Below are 9,010 nucleotides of genomic sequence, written 5' to 3' on the forward strand. Positions count from 1 at the left end.
GTCATACATGTGGTGAGACAACTATGAATTTGACTCGGGGTGACTACAAGCAATGGTGAAATTCCTTCAAGTTTTAGACAGGCGGTCAAGAAAGGAGCGGTGATGTTGGGTTCAGTTAACTCGTACGTGTGACACCCAATATGTGAGTTGTTCACTTTCACGCAGGTTAGTGATCAGTGTGTGATGGCGTTGGACTGATACTCTGGAAGTTGGGAGCACAAACTAGAGTAAGAGGAACTTAATTTTGCTCGAGTGTTGATTGTGGTCAAGAAAAGAAGGGACTACAAGTTGCAGATGGAGTCACATGGAGTCTTGGAGTAGCAGCGATGCTCATGGGATAAGCTCAAGTCCAATGTACATGGAAGTTTGATGCATTGACGAATTCAAAGTGATGGAGAATATTCGCTAATGTGGAGTTTGTTAGAGTTGTGTCAAATATAGTGTATAAGGTAGGTTACAGTTGGACTATGAGTTGTATTGTGTTTACAGGGTACGGTTCTAGTAGGACATTTGTATCCTAGGCCTCTCATATATACTGGGGGTAGACACACGATGTAACCTATGCCAACATAATAGCACAGGCACGCAAGGGGGAACCAGCAGCGTGTGCCGGCGCCCGGGTGGCCGGTGTGCGGTATTGTGACGGTATCACGGGGAGGAGCACCCATAGTTAGGCCCCAGGGATGTAGCCATATCGATGAACCTCGTTAACAAATCTCAGTGTTGTGCTCGTGTGATTGTTTGGTCTTCGGAGGATCGACGGTATGTCTCGAATTTATTCTAACAGGCACGAACCGATGGATTCCGAATCCCAAAGCCCAATCAGACGCACAAGATTTCAGTCTGCCCGTAATGTGGCCACCGAAAGCCCGCACTCTCCTGTTAGGTTTGCTTCGTGAGAAAGCTGCAGGAATCTGAGGCGTTGAATTTCTCAAGCATGAGACTGACATTGCTGCATGAGAAAGGAGTTGTCTGTGTGGCCTCCATCCAAACAGAGGCCAATAGATACGGACAAAATTACTGTTATGATCTAAAAGGCTAACAAAATCTCGATTTGACCTCGTTCCAAAACAAATTTCGATTTTTACCTCTTTGGGTGACGCCAACATCCTTGGCGTCTGGGTTGCGAAGCAGACGCCAGGACCCCTGGCGTCTGGCTCCTGGCCCGCACTGCCTGCCTGCCCGTTGACCTGCTGACGTGGCAAAGGGACCAGACGCCACGGACCCTGGTGTCTGGCCCTGGTAACTAGATAACCCACAGGAGAGTGTGTGGGACCCATCCCACACACTTTCCCCAATCCACAACCCGAGCTTGAAGAACACTTGGAGCTCTCATACTCTCTCCTACCCCTCAAGCTCCCCCTCAAATCCTCTCCAAAAGGTGCATCCCTTAGGTGGATCTTTCCATCACTTTGTTGCTCTTGGTAATCTCCCCCAAATCATCCAATTATTTTTTGTTAAATCTTGTTATTTTGGTTGCATTTTATACATGTTGGTGGAACCCTAGTTCATGTTTTCTCCCTTATGTTAGTGTGAATGGCTTGGTTAACTTTGATAATATAGTGATATGCATGGTGTGTAGTAGGAATATATACTTGTTGAGTAGAAAGATTGGGGGTTAGGGTTAGTTAGTGATTAGGGTTAACTTTTCTTAGTGTGTGTTAATTAGTGAAATTTTTGTGGACATCACCAATAATTTAGTGTTGATATGATTAGGATATAATAAGATGTATTTGGATAAACACCAATTATCATTGAAGTCTTAAATGCATTCATGTTGTTTTTAGATGGAGAGACTTGTTAATGTTCATTACATGGACAAGGAGGCATTCTTGAGTAACAATGCCGACACGGGTGAGGAACCATTGGTTTTTGATACAAGCCCTAGCTATGAGGATGTTGTTGCAAAAGTGAGACAAGTCTTAAAGTGGATGGACACCAATGTTGATGTTAAGTTAATAGGAAGGTATGATGTTGGAGTTGGAGCCAAATCTCGCTTGAAGAGTATGCCTATCACCTCGGATTTGCATTGGGATGTATACAAGGAAAAAGTTTCCCAATCGAAAGACAAGTCACTTGAATTGTTTGCCACCAAGGTTGAATCTCCTCGGTTTACACTTGATTTGAACCGGCATGTCTCTTCCCCAATGGATGACATGAGCGAGAGGACAATGGTGCCACTTGTTGAGCATAGGGTTGTGTTTGATGCCCCCCAATGCTTATCGCCAACCACGTCCCCGTGTACCATCTATTGAAGCAAATAAGGTTGAGTTGTATGGCCCCAATGCTTCTAGCCAACCACCAACTAGCCAAGCAAATGAAGCTGAGGTGGTTGCTAGTGACAAAGTAATTCAAGAGGATGAAGATTCTTATGATGACAACAAAGAGCAAGAGGAAGGGTTTCATGGTAATGATGTTGGTGACTTGGATGCGTACATAGCACAAAAGGACATGGATCGTGAGTTGCCTTTTAGGCGTCAATATGCGTATGACTCGGATGACGAGGGTCCAGTTGAACAGTTGGACGAGGATGGATTCACAAAGGAGGAAAACCAAATCCACTTTGAGCTAGCGGGTTTAGAAAAAAGAACTCACTTGTTTAAAGATCTTAGCCTTGCCCATAAAGCTGTTGTTGACGGTGGAATGAGAATGACGGCGATTGAGCCAACACCATGCCCGGATCCAGGAGAACCAAGGGTGGAGAATGAGGACGAGAATGCTTATTTGAAGAAAGGAGTGAAGTTTCTGAGCTTGCCTATGCTGAAGTTTTGGTTGGCTGAGTATGCCATTCGGAACCATAGGCCATTTTATGTTGAGCAGTCCGACATGAAGTTGCGTTACACCGTGAAGTGTGAGCAAGAAGGATGCCCATGGAAGGTTCGTGCAAGAAAGCTTAAAGAAACCGAAAAATGGGTGTTAAGAAGTTGTGTTGCCACTCATAGGTGCAAACCGCCATCTAAACGACTTCGAATGACACACCGTCAACTCACATCTGAGTATCTCGGATACAAATGGATGAAAGACATATGCTTTGATCAAACTGTGAAAGTGAGGTTTCTCATGCGGACGGTGAAAAAACAATTTGGTTATGAAGTCAAGTATGGGAAAGCATGGAAGGCAAAGGCAAATGCTATTAGGATGTTGTATGGTGGTTATGAAGAAGCATACAACCAGCTCCCGAGGTTGTTGGGCGCGATTGCACATAAGAACCCGGGCATGTTTCATGTGGTCGAGGATCACGAGGGAGTGTTCCACCGTGCCTTCTAGAGTTATGGACAATGAGTGGAGGCGTTTCAGCATTGTCGTCCGGTCTTGTCTATAGATGGCATGTTCTTGACTGGTAGATATAAGGGCACACTAATGGTAGCAATGGCGCACTCATCAAACGACAAGGTGTTGCCAGTTGCATTTGCTTTGGTGCCTTCCGAGCACCAAGACAACTGGGAGTGGTTCATGGGTCATGTTAGGCACAATGTGATTGGGGCTAGGGAGGTATGCATCATATCGGACCGGCACCATGGCATACTCAAGGCAATGGATATTGTTATTCTGGGATTTCCAAAGCTTCACCACAGATGGTGCATGAGGCATTTCGTGGCCAACTTTTACTGGGCATGTAAGAGCAAGGAGCTCAGCAAAGACCTTACCCATGTATGTGTGGCCTTCACCACCGAAGGTTTCGATGCTCGGTACAACAAACTCTTTGCAGCGGTGAACGAAGGGGGAAAAGATTTCTTAACTAGGAATTTAAGCGAGAAGCACAAGTGGGCACGCGCTCATGACGATGGTGGTAGGCGATATGGCGACATGACGAGCAATCTAGTAGAATGTTTCAACAATGTGCTGAAGGGTGCTCGTGCATTGCCGGTGACTGCAATAGTGGAGTACACCTTCTTCAAGCTTAATGAGTACTTTCAGAGGCATTCTGAAGAGACCGCAAAATGGATAGGTGAAAAAAAGGATTATCCGGAAAAGGTTGATGAATGGTTGCAGTTACAAGCAAGCAAGTCTTCACGGCGACAAGTTATCATATTCGACAGAATTGAAATGATCTATCAAATTGATGAGCCAGGTGGCACAACACGAGACGGTTTTCAATATGGTGGTGCTGCATTTGAGGTGCGTCTGAAGACTCGGTGGTGCCAGTGCGAGAGGCCTAGTAAGTATCATTGGCCATGCTCGCATTTGATAACGGCGGCGAAGGCGAGAAACATACAGGTTTGTGATGGAGAAACCGTGCGGATGCAAGAGTTCCATGTGGAAGCTACTAGGTTGACATGGGCGCCAAGATTTCACCCTTTCTTGGACCAATCGTAGTGGCCTGAGTACCATGGCCCTCATATTAAGCCAGACCCTCTTCTGAAGGTGGAGACCAAGGGTAGAAGGAGAACTAAGAGGTTCAGGGGTGATATGGATGACCTGGCTGGATACACTGGCATGAAACAATTTGGTAGCGGTCATTTCATGGAGGGTCCTGACACTATCAACTGTGGGGTGTGCGGTGGAGGTGGACACAATGAGCGGACATGCAAGAAAAGGAAAACAAGTCGTGGAGGTGGCACCGATGGTGAACGAGTTGGAAGAGGTGACGGTGGTGGTGGTCGAGGAAGCACAAGTGACAGAGGTGGTGGTGGTGGTCGTAGAGGGAGCACAAGTTCTACAGGTAATAGTGTTCATAGAGGGAGTACAAGTGCTAGAGGTGGTGGTCGAGCAAGCACAAGTGCTAGAGGTGGTGGTCGAGCAAGCACAAGTGTTAGAGGTGGTGGTGGTCGTAGAGCAAGCACAAGTGTTAGAGGTGGTGGTGGTCGTAGAGGAATGGTTGATAATGGATCGGCCTTCGGTTATTTGCATAATCCAGATGGTTGATCTAATAATAATGGTATATTGTTTGTTCATACAATTCCTAGCATTTTATTGATTTACTGTATTTACACATTTACTCTCTTTGTGTCTTGTGCTAACAATTGTTCTTTTTGTAGGCATGGCTTCATCCGGTTCCAGGACGAGGCCGGCGTGCGCGGACCAAGAGGACATGCCGAAGACGTGGATGGAGGCCGGTTTGGACAAGGAGAAGGAGAAGGATGTGCCCACACCATCATGTTGGTGTGGTGATGTTTGCAAGCTGAAGGTGTCCACTGACCGCAAGAAGTCATGGACAGAAGGCAGAAGGTTTTTCGTGTGTCCCAACTATGCACATGATCGTCGAAGGCCAACTAACGCATATGACATACCACCGGTATGTTAGGTGTACATACAAAAAACCTCAACAAGTTTGAACTCATATTACTATCTATGAACATACCAAGGACCGGTATGTTAGGTGTACATACCAAGGACCATGGCGTCTGGCCTCCTGACATATAACCAGACGCCAAGGACCCTGGCGTCTGGTCTCCTGACATATAACCAGACGCCAAGGACCCTGGCGTCTGGTCCCCTGTGCATATATATTACTAAATGGATTCTAACAGATTTCATCAACACTTCATAGCAATCAATGAATTCATAGACATCACAGGAAACAACATTTCACATAAATGACATGATTGAGTACTACTTTTAAATGACAAATTCATGTCATACATTCATAGCAACTTCACGAATCCATTGCAACTTAATTCGAATGGCAACAAGTTTATGGAAATAAACGGCAACAAGTTCATGGAAAGAGACTACAACAAGTTCATCGAAACAAACTAGAACAAGCTCAAGCTCATTGAAACAAACTACAACAAGCTCACTTCCTCCTCCTTCCTCTGTTCACGATATCTGCAAGTGTTTGCTCCTCCTCTTCGCTAGCCTCCTCGTCTTCGCTAGCCTCCTCCTCTTGGCTAGACTCCTCCGCCTCCGCATCATTGTTAGACTTATATTTTTCCATTCCTATAGGCATGAATTGATGAGGATACTCCGGACTATGGAATTGAGTGTTCCATGTCTTCTTTCTACCTTTCTTGCCCGGTGTCTTATCTATGGCTATGCCTTTTCTAGAGCGGGCATTGCCTTGTGTTGGCTGCGTAACCTGTGATGGTTGTGGAGCATCAACATCATACTCATGCTCTTGTTGTTCCTGCTCCTCTTCTAGTGTTGGCTCCTCTTGATGTGTTGCCTCCTCTTCATTGCCGTCTTCGTTGTGGAGATAACGGCGTTTACGAGCTCTGCCGGCGTGGGTACCAGGTGCAAACACATCACTGGGCTGAGCACCATGGAAAGAAAGCATAGCTGCCATCTTATGTAACCGCTTCTTGAACTTCTGCGACAACACAAAATGTGCTATGATATGAGATGCAAATAAGTAACCCGTGAAAAGAAGCTTTTATAATATATTGCTCATACCTCCATCGTGCTCCTAAGAGTCCTCTCAGATGATGCACCACCACGGGGATGACTCAGTGCTACATTGGCATCGTTGACGCACATAAGCAACTCTCTGCCCTGCAAGTCATGAACACACCAAACTTATGTATTTGAAAGAAGATTATATAATGCAAGTGTGTTAGAATTGGCTCATTAGACTACCATTTCGTCATGCATAGGTGCATAGTCAACGTGAGCCCCTCTTGTGTCTCTCACCGCCGTGTTGAAGGTATGATAACCTTCTGCAGTCTCCGGATCTTCAGACACCAACTCCGAGCACTCCTCGTGAGTCCAACCGGGCTTTAGCTTTATACGGTAACGACCAGCATACCACACTTGATACTTCTGATATGCTGACTGATTGTGAGCTCTACTCTCTGATTCCACCAACGTGTCTCTTTGATTCCAAATTTGCTCAAACTTAGCGTGTTTGTCTTGCCAATCTTGTATGTCCTGATTGTTCCTTCGATCGAACCTACAAATGAGCCAGGTGACAAAGCATTAGCAAACATAGACTTATTCAATGCTCTACTACAAACTCAAAGACATGCTTGCTCACCGATGCAGAGATAGCATTTCCTCCTTGCTCTAATCAATTGGAATACCTTGTCTTCTTCCAAATTGTCTTGCCACACGGTCTACGAAGTGCCACTCGACCGCAAAGAAGCATATCATTGGGCACCTCGCCCGCCAAAGATGGCTATCACGCGTGCACATCTCGTTAAGAGAGAAGCCACGATCATCCACATAAGGCATCCAATGGACCTGCAAAACAAAGAGATACATTGTTAAATACAAATTTCATTCTTGAGTACATTTTGTCTCATTGAACTTTTCAATACCTGCTCAGCAGTCAAGGTGTCCAGCTCGTTCATATAGCACTTGTATCGCACATGCGAGCTTCCTGTGTACACCGTCACCCGTTCCCAATAGTACGCAACCGTAGGGCGCCGATATGGATCATCATCATGCGCCCCGTCATGATTACCAGGTGGGTTTGGGTATTCTGGGTTCTTGAAATCGGGCCGTCCAACCGGGATCCGCTCCCACATCCACACGGATAGGCTCCAAACAAACCCAGCCAATGAGGGTGTATATCCCTTCCTGCGACACGCCAAGTCAAGTTGCAATCAAACAAACACGTTAGATATGGAGGCGCATGACAAATGCAAGATAAATGGTTGCAAATATTTGTTACCTGACGATACAAGTATGCTAGTGCGGCCGAACCCCAGCTATGATGCCTATCCCAGTTAGTGAGTAGCTCCACCCACATCCAGAGGGCTGAGTTCCCGGTTGCGTCTGAGAAGACTACCTTAGTTAGTACATACCAAAGATAGGCCCGCGCGTACTGCTGCACAACCAGGTCATTCGCACCCTCAGGGCACGGATTGCCTCCTCCTCTGACTTGTTTTAGCAAAGAATGCCTCACTTTCGAGGGATCTGGCTTGCCTGGCTCTGGGAAATCGGGCACAACACCAATTAACATGCCTAACCGGTGTCGCCAATTAGCGGCGCTGACACGACCGGTAACAGCTCGTCCGTTGATAGGAAGGCTGCTTATCATAGCCATGTCCTCTAGGGTCATCGTCATCTCCCCAAATGGAAGGTGGAACGAGTGAGTCTCGGGCCTCCAACGATCCACAAGTGCGGTCAGCGCCGCGTGGTTCACCGGTGGAGGGGGTCGCTTAAACTGCAACACGAATGGGAGAAGACCCAATCTCCGAATGTACGGCTCGTATCGCGCGTCATAAGGAAAGTCATCAGCGGTATGACCCCTCATGCGCATAGCTACTACATGCTGCAAATAAAGTGATTTTTTGATCAATACAAAACACAAATGAGAAACAACGAATATTGATAAGTCTTGCTTCTTACCTTTCCGTTCTCAATGGCACGAGCACGATGCTCCTTATCCCACTCCTGGATTAATCCGTCATACCAAGGTCCATCATCATCCGCCATCCTACCAAACAAATCACAAACATCTATGAATACATGAACAATATCAAACAATACAATTTCCTTCTCCAAGTTATGCCATATGAACACACCATTCTTCTCAAACATAACCACATCATTTCTTTCTTCTACATATGCACACATATCATCTAGAGTACCAAATTTCACCATCAAATAAAATTCATAATCATCATCCGCCATTCTATTGAACAAATCATGTCACACACAATCATCAAATTTCATCATCTCTTTTGCAAAAAAAATTATGCCATCTATATATTCAACTATATTGTCATACCACTTCACACATATAATATTTTTTCTAAATATATTTGCTTGCCAAAGTAGTCTTCTCAGATTCAAACAAATATTATGCCATCTATATATTCAAGATATAGCTAATTTACTAGCACATGCAAACATCATCTATAATTAAAAAAAATTCACAAACTATGTCTATTGGTGGACAACTACAAACATCTACCAACTACACTACCTACCAAATCATCTATCTACTACAAATTATTTCCTAAAACAAAGAAACCATCTACTAATCTAACATCACCTAATGTTAAATAATGCATCCAACAAGAGAGGGGAAAACCAAAACAAATTGGAGGGAATGGGGGAGAATACCTCAAGGAAGCTTGGGGGAGGGGGGTCAGATCTACAAGTTTGAGCGGAGGATGGAGTA

This window comes from Triticum aestivum, chromosome 7B (genome assembly GCF_018294505.1).
Source record: "Triticum aestivum cultivar Chinese Spring chromosome 7B, IWGSC CS RefSeq v2.1, whole genome shotgun sequence".
Classification (NCBI taxonomy): Eukaryota; Viridiplantae; Streptophyta; class Magnoliopsida; order Poales; family Poaceae; genus Triticum; species Triticum aestivum.